Source organism: Amphibalanus amphitrite, unplaced genomic scaffold (assembly GCF_019059575.1).
Source record: "Amphibalanus amphitrite isolate SeventyFive unplaced genomic scaffold, NRLGWU_Aamphi_draft 000468F_arrow, whole genome shotgun sequence".
NCBI lineage: Eukaryota > Metazoa > Arthropoda > Thecostraca > Balanomorpha > Balanidae > Amphibalanus > Amphibalanus amphitrite.
In genome coordinates, this window is record NW_024881962.1 from 105,264 (window position 1) to 116,280 (window position 11,017).

An 11,017-nucleotide genomic window follows, 5' to 3' on the forward strand; every position below is an offset into this window, starting at 1 on the left:
AGGCGATAGTGGCGTAATTACACAGCTGGCACACCAATTCAATTTCACGCTAACTACCACGTTAACAGCGATTTTCTTTTCTGATATTTGATCGGGTGAGATGATGAATCGTCCAATGAAAAAAACTACCTACATTACGGAAGAAACAAACTTTTGACGCTATACAGCCTACATGACCAGTCTTCTGCCACAGTCACCCGTACGTCTAGGTATTTTAGACCGTGAAGTGTCAGTAAATGTTATAAAGTACGAGTAAGCTAGTTCCCCAAGCCAAGCTAGTCCTCAGGATATCTATCCAGTCATAACTCAAACCAGCCACCTATCTATATCTATTCCTCGTCCACGACAGTGATCTATCCAGCCATCCCTCCAGATTACCAATGCAACAACCATATTCTCCCCCCCCCCCCTCGTCCTCGAGTCATCCCTCTAGTCAGACCTCGAGCAACCCCTTCAGTCACCCCTCCAGTCATCCCTCCAGCCATCCCTTCAGCCATCCAGCCACCCATCCCTCCAGCCATCCCTCCAACCATCTCCCATCCCTCGAGTCATCCCTCCATCCCCCAGCTATCCGTTCAGCCCTCAAGCCATCCTTCCATTTATCCCTCCAGTCATCCCCCCAGCCATCCCTCTATTTTCCCCCAGCCATCCATGTAGCCATCTCTCCAGCCATTCCTGTAGCCATTCCTCTAGCCATCCCTCCATCCCCCAAAGCCACACCTCTAGCCATTCCTCCAGCCATCTCTCCAACTCCGTCTATCCAGCCTCCAACCACCCCTCCATCCCCCCCCCCCCCAGCCCTCCCATCAGACGGCCGGCCGCTACCTGGCACTCAGTTCACTGCTCTGAGTTGGCTTGGCAGACGGCGCTCCTCGTGCCATTAACCTTATTGCCACACGGCTCAGCGTTGGACGACTTCCCATGAGAACAGAGATGGTCATCAAGTCAGGTGTTGTTTGCGCTCTTCCGTCAAATGTCAATAAACAGGGTTGATGAGCATGGAGTGATTAAACTTAATTAGCACAGGTAGCGTTATGGGAGAGAAACTCGGCTGAACAGTTTGTCGCAGGGGCGGAGCTTCATATTCACTTGGTGGGGCGGCTGCCCCACCAACTTGCCATTTTGCCCTACCAATAAGAGTTTTGCCCCACCAACTTAACCTTCCAGGCGGTGGGGGGGGCATTTTTTTGCCCCCCCCCCCTTTAGTTTTTTCAATATATCTCGAGAAGTGAGAACCGCTGCGCCGATCGTCACCAAACTTTCAGTACCCTCCCGGGAGCAGCTAGCGCACATGTTGACCAAAAATTTTTCCAAAGGCTATGATAGGTTGGCCGCTAATGACGTCAGAGTGACGTCATTTTTGCCATTTTCGACCCAAAAAAGGTTTCGCGGGAAGAGCTGTCAGGCCTACAGCTTTAGAGATACAGAAAAATGTTTCAGACATAAAAGGTGTGGAATCAAAAGGCTACAAAACTACTATTTCGGTTTTTCGATTTTTTTGGATTTTGACCCCCAAAAATCAAAAAATATATTTGTTGAATATAATAGCCAAAAAATCCAAAAAAAAAATTGAATTTCGAAAAAAAAACGGAATATATATGATAGTCCCTACCGCCTTCTATCTACATACCAAATTTGAGATCGATACCTCTTTTTTTGGCCAAGTTATAGCGAAAAAAACTGTTCAAAATTGATGACGTCAAATTTTCAAACTCAATTTTTAGCAATTCTAGACCTCGTAGCGCAAAACAAAGACCACCATTAGACTCCCCGTGACAAGCTGCATCGAATCAATACCCATTTTATGCAAAAATATCAACTTTGAAATTTGACCTTTTTTGACCTGACCTTGACCTGACCTCCACCAGAAAGTGACCTAAACCGTACCTGATGGTCTTATAACCAACACCATTGAGTTGGAAATGAAAAACTGGCCATAAAACATGCATCGCATAACCTTAGTAAAGTTGGTCTCATGTGGTGACCCTTGGTGACCTTTGGTGACCTGACCTGTGACCTGACCTGGTATGACCGGTGACCTCTAATAGCAACATATGTACTAGACAACTGACGCCTCATCGCTGATTTTCGACAAAATGCGTTTTACTCGGTGTTATAGCGCTTTCCCTAGAAGCCCCGTGAACGGTGAAACATTTTATCTTTGACCTGACCTGTGACGTCATCGGTGACCCCGAGGTCAATGAAATTTGGTTTCCCTTCACAAATTTGACAGGGCTATCGAACACCGTTTGAATTTTCCGGATCCGTCCAGTAGTTTCGGAGATACGGGGGGGGGGCAAAAAATGCCCCCCCCCCCCCACCGCGCGGAAGGTGGCTGGTAGGCCCACCGCCTGCCGGGTTAAGCCTATTTGCAGGACTTAACTGCTTGGCAAACCAATGTTTTTCACATTGAGGAGCTTTGAAATGTCTGTGTAATGCAAAGTATTATCTCTGTAATGAAAGGAATTGATTCATCGTTACGTTACATCGTAGGTTTGACAACTTTTTGCCCCACCAACTTTCCGCACCCATGGTTTGTCGGAGGAAGAGGAGAGGAACGGTTATTTCCAAGATTCTTACATATAATTTCCACAAATTCTGGAGTGAGATCGCGTAGAAGCAGGCCGGTACCTATTGCCTTGTTTCAGCCGGGGACAAATGGGAAGTCAACAGCAGAAGACGGCTGTCCATTCTTGCGAGACACGTGGCAGGGTGAAGGCGTATCTGGCGAACTTGGACGTTCGAGAAGATTCGAATCCGTGAGCCTAGTTTCAGGAGTTGGTTTGGTTTGTTTCTTTTTCCTTTGTTTTTGGGCTCTGGCTCTGAGCCGAGGATCGGGGTGAGTCGTTCCTGGAGTCTTTTTGCACGGCAAAAGACTTGGTTAGGTTTCTCTTGATCTCTGTCACCGATGGGATAGATCAGGAGGATGGGGCCAAGTAGGGCCAGTAAGAGAGTGCGAGAGGACGATACGGTTGTTAATTTCTGGAGTGAGGATGATGATTCTGGCAGCTATCTTTCTGTTAAGCTGCAGTCCGGGCAGCCTCTGAAGGAAAGAGGGTGGCCATGGATTCAGATGTGTGTCCGTGGGATTCTAGGATCCAAAGACAAAGTGGACAAAGCAAACTTTTTGAATGATGGTAGATTACTACTTAAAACCAAAGACAGTGCCCAAACCGAGAAACTATTGAAAGTGTGTAAGTTCGGAGATGAGGCGTGTGTGATCGAGAAGGATGAAAAGCTAAACCAGAGCCGGGGGACAATCAATGCCCCTGATCTCATGGGCCTTCCTGAGGATGAAATCGTTGGTTGGTTGTCCAGCTTCGGGGTGGTTGCCGCCCGTCGATTCACTCGGAGAGTGGGCAATCACACGGAGAAAACCCCCATCATTCTACTGACATTTGACAGGCCCACATGTCCTTCCAGACTCGAATTTGACTATGTGGTATACCAGGTTCGCCAACACATTCCCAACCCACTTATATGCCTGCAATGTGGGAAGTACGGCCATATGCAGGCAAGGTGTCAGGCTGAGGCAGTATGCCTTAAGTGTGGTGAGCAGAAGCACGAGGGCACATGTTCCCAAACATGCATCCACTGTGGCGATGGCACACATGACTGTCTTTCCCGGCAATGCCCCAAGTGGAAAAAAGAGAAAGCTATTTGTGAAATCAAAGTCACCAGGGATGTCTCCTACGCCCATGCGCGTCGATTGTATGACAAGGAAAACCAAACCCCAAACATTAGGCCCTTCACCACAGTGGTGCGGGGCAACAGTGTCAGTGATACTCCGTCGGATCCATCCCTCAAAGCACAAGTGAGCACTATCGAACAGAAACTGGACAAAATGATCACCCTCTTTGACAGGTTCTTACAGCTCCAGACAGGACCAGGGAGGAGTGATGTCAGTGCACGAGAGGAAAACCAAAGAGGGCAGGGAACCCCGGTCTCTGGACAACCCCCTACTCCAGCAGCTACAGCCCCCAGGCCTTCGGTGCAACCCAATATTGACCAAGACAGTGAACAACAAAGGCCCTCCGAGATGATGGACTCTCAGGCTCTAACCATCTCCACCATGTCCCACTCGGATACAGCCCAGGATGTCCCTCAGAACAATCCTGACACAATGGACTCGCAGGCTGTAACAGGTGGTTCCCAGGAATCCCTGTTCTCAATGACGGGTTCCCCACCCTCTGCAGTGCCGGACCCGGAACCCCTGACTGAACCATTGACCGACGATTGGGACACAACATCACAGCAGAGTGCCAGGCAGAGTTGGAACCCACAGGAACCCCAGTGTTCTGAGGCAAAGCTAACTCCTGAGTGCTCCAAGGATAGACACAGGGAATCTTCATCTCCTGGATGGCTAGGAGGACTCTCCGACGAGAGTGTCTCCCCATCCCCTCCAATAGGACTCAGGCGACAGGGAGGCAGTGCAGGAAGGGGCCGGCGTATGCCGAGCCTCACCAGGAAGCCCCCCGCCCCTACCTAGTTCAGAGGGAGAGAGAAAGGAGAGAGAGGTAGAGAGGCAGGAATTTACAGAAGGCAACTTTTTTTCTTCTTTTCTTCTCTTTCTCTTTCTTTTCCTTTTCTTTTTGGTGACAGGGGCCTGCTGTGGCAGGGCCCGTGATCTTGGTGTAACTAGTGAGCATTTATGGTGTTAAACATACTACAATGGAATGCCCGTGGCCTGATTGGCAAATGGGCTGAGGCTAAACATATGTTTACATGTGATCCATATGAGGTGATATGTGTCCAGGAGACCCATTTCATCCAAAACGATAAATATTCTTTCCACATCCCCTACTGTACAGAATACAGCGACTTTGCTCCACAAGGTGACAGGCGGGGCGGTGTCACTATATATGTGTCTGACAGGCTGCCTCACCGTAGGCTTCATATACAGTCCACGTTACAAGCGGTAGCTTGCACGATTCGGGTGAACGATCGGAGCATAACCATGTGTTCCTTGTATTTGCCACCTAATGACCCATTCTCATTCCAGGATTTAGCACACCCGTTACGGTCCAAACTCCATAGACAAGCGGACATACGGTTTTACAAGAGTTAGGCGACGAAATACTCAGCTTAATTATTAAGTAATGGGCACCATTAGGTAGGCCATACAATTTTCTGTAGTACCGCATAGTCGCTGCAGTCAAAGGTGTTCTGGTTTTTATGCTACATGCCAAAGAATTTTTGCATGTAATCACCGGTGACACGACATATTTCTGCTTTATTGGGTTGGGCGGTGAAGTCGATGACGTGATCACAATGAAAATGGCTTAGTTTTGTAGAGCATTGAATTCTGATTCCGGCACGACTCTCGCTAGTCCATTTTTTATTATAAATAAACCATTAATTGCGGTACAAAGTCAAAACTAGCCCGAAACGGCGCCCGCAGCGGCCGTTAGCACAGCGGCCTTATGGTAAACAGGTTAGTTCACATTCCCGCCGCTATGCGAGTGGCGGAGGCGCCACCTGTCCTCATGTCCGCCTTGGACCGTAACGCTGCTCTCTCAGCTCCCTACCCCATATCTTATTTGCACCGATGCGAATAGTAAGCACTACTTGTGGGGCTCAGATCGCTGTGACCCTCGAGGTATAATTTGGATGGATGTTGTGAATTACCATGATCTTCGCATTCTCAATGACGGCCAGCCGACTCGACTGGATGAAGCCACTGGTGCAGAGTCCCATATTGACCTGACCTTGGTTTCCAGTGAAATTGCTCACCTGTTTGACTGGACAACAGACAAGGACTTGCACGGCAGTGATCATTTCCCGATACATATTCGTCATTGCCAGTCTTACCCCTCCCCTAGTTTACCACCCATATTCACCGGGTGGAATGTGAGGAAGGCTGATTGGACGATGTTTCAGATGAGCTGCGATCTACAATTTGCTGACAGTTTGGGTCTCCAAAACTGTGCGAATATCACACAGACTATCATTGACACCGCGATGACGTACGTACCCATCCGGAAAGGGAATTCCAAATATCAGTGCCCCTGGTGGACAGACGCCTGCAGGGAGGCGATAAGGAACCGACGTAGGGCACATAACCGAATGCGTCGAGACGTTCATTCTGTATTTCTCCGATTGGTGTACCGTAAGGTGAAAGCGCAAACTAGACGGATCCTACGGCAGGCACAAATGTCATCGTGGAGAGAACTGGTATCACTGTTTAACCATCGTACTCCGATGAGTAAACTATGGGATATCTTGAGGAAGTTCTCTCACAAAACCAGGCTAACTAGACGCTTACCAGTCCTTGTCCAACATGACAGAGTTATTGATGACCCCACAGAAGTGGTTAACGCCTTCGGGCAGTTCTTTGAGGAACTTAGCTCGCCAGCTAACTACTCCAGGGACTTCCTGCTCAGAGAACGAGACATGGCAAGGTCAATGCCAAGTTTTTGCTCGGACAACCAGGAAGTTTACAATAGAGAGTTTTCACTCAGGGAGTTAACTGAGGCTATTCATCGATCAGGTTCAACCTCGGTAGGACCAGATCAAATACATTATGATTTCTTTCGCCATATGACTGACCCTCAGCTTCGGCAACTTCTGAAGCTGTATAATTATATTTGGACAAACGATGTTTTCCCCTCAGAATGGCGCCATTCTTACCTGATTCCCATTCCGAAGCCAGGAAGGGATGTCAACCAGGTTTCATCTTACCGACCTATACAACTTACGTCGTGCATGTGCAAGTTAATGGAACGCATGATTGGGAAGCGTCTAACGTGGTGTGTGGAAGAGCACGGGCTACTCACCAAATATCAATGTGCGTTTAGGCCTGATAAATCCACGGCTGACCATCTTGTCCGTCTGGACACACATGTACGTGACGGTTTTCTTCACCATGCCAGCACTTTGGCTGTGTTCCTCGATATAAAATCTGCATATAACTTGGTCTCCCCTACGGTATTACTGCATCGCATGTATGCTACGGGTTTCCGAGGTCACATCATGCATTTTATTCAGAATTTCTTGAAAGATCGCACCTTTCAGGTCCGCTGCGGCACATTATCTGATACATTTATGCAGAATTATGGCATCGTGCAGGGGGGCGTGATTTCACCTATCTTATTCAACCTTGCCATCGATTCCATCGCCGACGTGCTACCCCCAGGAGTTTCGTACGCAATTTATGCTGACGATGTCACCATATGGGTGCAAGGGCGACGAATCCCGAAGCTATTTCGGAAATTGCAAGATGCCCTTAACAATATTGGTGAGTGGGCTTCAGGCACTGGGTTTACATTTTCTAGTACCAAGTCTAATGCGATCCTTTTCCGACGTGGATTACGAAGGGTCGACCTATCAGTGTTCCCTCCTTTGTGCATCAATAATGACCCCATTCCCATTGTTGATGAGGTGAAATACCTTGGAGTTATTCTCGACTCCCGAATGAACTTACATTCCCATGTAGAGTATATTAAAAGCCGGGTCCAAAAGAGGATGGCCGTGCTTAAATGCGTCGCTGCAAAGAGCTATGGGGCAGACCGAATCATATTGACCCGAATGTATAAAGCAATGATTCGACCAATCTTGGAATACGCTTCATACATTATCGATGGTCCACACACGCGACGAGTCGAATCTCTCGAGACTCTTCAGAATGCATGTTTGAGAGTTGCAACGGGGGCCTTACGCACCTCTCCTGTTCGAGCATTGCAGGTTGATGCCGATATTCCCCCGTTATCTCTCCGTCGCAAAGAGTTATTCCTTCGGTATTTTCTGAAGGTTTTGAGTGATGAACACCACCCTTGTCACAGTATAACAGACTTGACCGCCTCTGAGGAGCTCTACCGAGGATTATCAGACCAATATCTTCGCAGAATTTCTGGATTCACGGTGTGCTTACGCCTCCAGCGCATGATTGCCGACTTCGATTATGAACCACCGACAGGCCTTGTCAAACCCTCAGCGCCTTTGGCACCGTGGATTCTGCCGTGTGTCACGACGCGCCTGCTAACTAACCAGGATAAAGCGAGCCGCTCCACGATAGACGTGCAGGCCGAGTTTCAGACTCTTATCAGCGAGTACCCTGGATATCGGATACTGTACACAGATGGATCCAAGCGGCATGAGTCGGTGGCTTGTGCATTCACCATTAACAATGCTTTCTTTTCGTTTAAGTTACCGGAAGGTCTTTCTATTTATACAGGCGAACTAGTAGCTATACTAGAAGCCCTGAAGTTTGTCTGCACCCATCGCATTCCACGTTCCTTGATATGCACCGATTCTCAATCGGCTGTGAAAGCGTTAGGCATGGCGCACGGCACCACGAGGCACCCGTTACTTACCTCTATATTAGAATTAAACCATCGCATTGCCGAGGATGGAATGAGGTGCATTCTTATATGGGTACCGGGACATAGCGGTATATCTGGAAATGTGCGAGCTGACTATTGGGCCGGGAAAGCACATGACAAACCAGAGGTTACACCGGTCGCAGTTGGTTATCGTGAATATGTCCCAGAGGTCCGACGGCGCGTTCGAGACCAATTTGCTACCTTATGGCAAGAGTTTCGGCCCACTCACCTTAAGACGATTAAGCCTACCATAGGAAGGTGGACGTCCGGCGCTCGTGACAGTCGCCAAGAAGAAGTAGTGCTGTGTCGCCTGAGACTTGGCCATACACTCCTTACGCACTCGCATGTCATGGATCGTGCTCCACCACCGTTGTGTACACTTTGTCGATGCATTATCGATGTCAAACATCTCCTAATTGATTGCCCTCAATATCGCACGACACGCCAACGTTTGCGACGAACATGTGGAGATGCTGGTCTCCCGTTCACAATTGCGACTCTGCTCGGTGATACAGCACCTAATGTATTGGACGCAGTGTTTCTTTTCTTGCGCGATTGTGAGCTGCTTGACAAACTGTAAATGCGGCGGGTTCTATTGATATACCGGAATTGACAGTACTTCTAACAACTGTGTAATGTTTGATTGGCGGCTACTTACTTGCCGCCCCCACTGATGATGTTACTTTTGCCTGTTTTTGTGTGGTGATTCTAGGCTTTGGAAACTTTCTTTCGGTGTGTTTTGATTACTGATTCGTCTCTGTGGAGGTCTAATGTGAACGTTACGGAAGGTCTAAGTGAAACAACAGTGCACTCTGAGCACATGTCCTCTGTGGTTCGTGTTTTCTCTTCTCTCCTTTCCTTCAGTATTTGGTAGTATATATAGCTAGCTCGTAGAGTGGTCTGAATTTCTCTCGCTCTCTCTTTCTCTGATTACCTGGTAACACTCTGACTAGAAGAGTATTGATCTTTCTTTCATCATTTTGTAGATTGCTGCCCAATCAAACTAACACTAACACTGCTACTCAGGTCTGTTCCTTCTGGCTTAATCCTTCCCCGGCAATTTCCTCCCCTGGCATTTGTCCTTCCCTAGGTTTTTCCTTTTCCGGCTACCCACAACCCTGCTTAGTTACCGCTTAGTACCTACCAACCCCGACACTACATCGTGGAAGATCGGACAGTTGAATGCAAGAAACGAAGAAGTTGGACGCTAGGGCCTGACGGCTGCGCGCCCTAACCCACAAAGAAGAAGAAGAAGAAGACGGCTGTCGGCTGGATCCACGGACTCCGGAGAGGAAGGGACAACCAATGATGGTCGGGTGTCCAGTGTTCGCTGTCCAGCCCCTCCCCCTCCCCTTCCCCCTATGCAGTCCTGTGTGTGGCCCATGTGAGGACTGGAGCATGAACGGGGAACGCTGCCGTGATTGGAGAGGGTCGAGAAAGGGAGACTTTAGCATAAATGCAAGTTGGTATGAGGCCAAAGGAGGGGCTCGGTCGGAATTAAATCAAAAGGATAAAGAAAAATATTGGAACGCAACATATTCGATTGAACCCTCGACGAATCACAAACCAAATTTCGTCGAGCGCAAGCGCGGTATTTGTTGTTGAACGACTCCAGGCCAAGTCGAATGTGAAACGTGCAGGCGATTTCAGAGCACGCACTTCTACACATTGATATTATTGGAAATTATCCTATTGCATTCACACCACGTTGACCACCGGTGTTATGTCACGAGCGCGTTTACCGAACGAGGTCTATCCCGGGTCCCAGCCCCAGGTCCTCCGTCCTTTCCCATTCTGATTCCTGATTTTATCATCCGATGTCAACGCTCAGCCTTCCGACTTTTTTAGGAAAACGTGACCACGATTCGTATCGCCTGTCCCGTCGTTCGTTCTGCCTCGCGTTCAAGGTCAAGGCGGATCGAGCCGATTTCTGAAGTTCAATGACAGTGGACACTGGACGCAGCGTGACAGCGAGGCGACTCGGCTTAGATAAAACCAGGGAGGTTCGACGAAATCAGCAAATGTCTAGCCGGTACGAAAAGCATCTGTCAACAATTATCGCTTCATCCAACCCACACATTGACATTCAAAACACAGAACGCCGGACCGGTTTGGAGTTTGGACCCACCTGCGAGGAAAACCACTTCAGGAGCTCTTCACGAGCGTCGCGAACTCATCGGGAATCGCATAGCTGTCACGGTTTGCGCACTAATGTCACTGAAACACACCTGTGCTGACACTTCACCGCACAAACCCTCACACCATGCGCTGCACCCCTCACCACTCCGGCACTAAACGTACGACTCCAGCCGACCGGCCGGCTCTGCGTTCTGACGCGAGCGCGCCCAGCGGCGACCCATCAGCTGGTCGGCCGCCGACGGCCCTGCATAGTGCTGACATCTAGCATGCATTGACACAACTACAGCTTATACAGATAGTCGGAAGGTGAGGCTGTGGAGCATAAAAAGGGACTGCGTCGGTAATGGTATGCCTATAGAATCGGGGCTGTGTGCGAAATGTTGATTGTCAGGTAACAGGTATATCTTCGCATTTGCAGGCTCACGTTCACCCGCCCTTGTCCATTACGGGGACTTGCTAGTTGCTCACCCTGATCACCCATTATCACTGTCCCTAACCGTTGCAACTTGCAGCGACGCCCTGACGGTCACCGCGAACCCTCCACCCAGCCTTCGACC

At 49.0% G+C, this 11,017-nt stretch overlaps 1 protein-coding gene across 3 annotated transcripts in view; it reads right to left on the reverse strand.

Annotated features, from left to right (window-relative positions):
- Positions 1 to 10,677, reverse strand: part of LOC122392089 (F-actin-monooxygenase Mical-like) — a 44,745-nt gene extending 34,068 nt beyond the window's left edge. Inside the window, exon 1 of one of the 3 annotated variants that reach the window (XM_043386599.1) lies at positions 10,450 to 10,677. The gene's annotated coding sequence lies outside the window, so the exon portion shown is untranslated. The remainder of the gene's footprint in view (positions 1 to 10,449) is intronic. The other 2 variants (XM_043386600.1, XM_043386598.1) reach the window with 2 other exon arrangements.
- Positions 10,678 to 11,017: the final 340 nt, after the last annotated feature.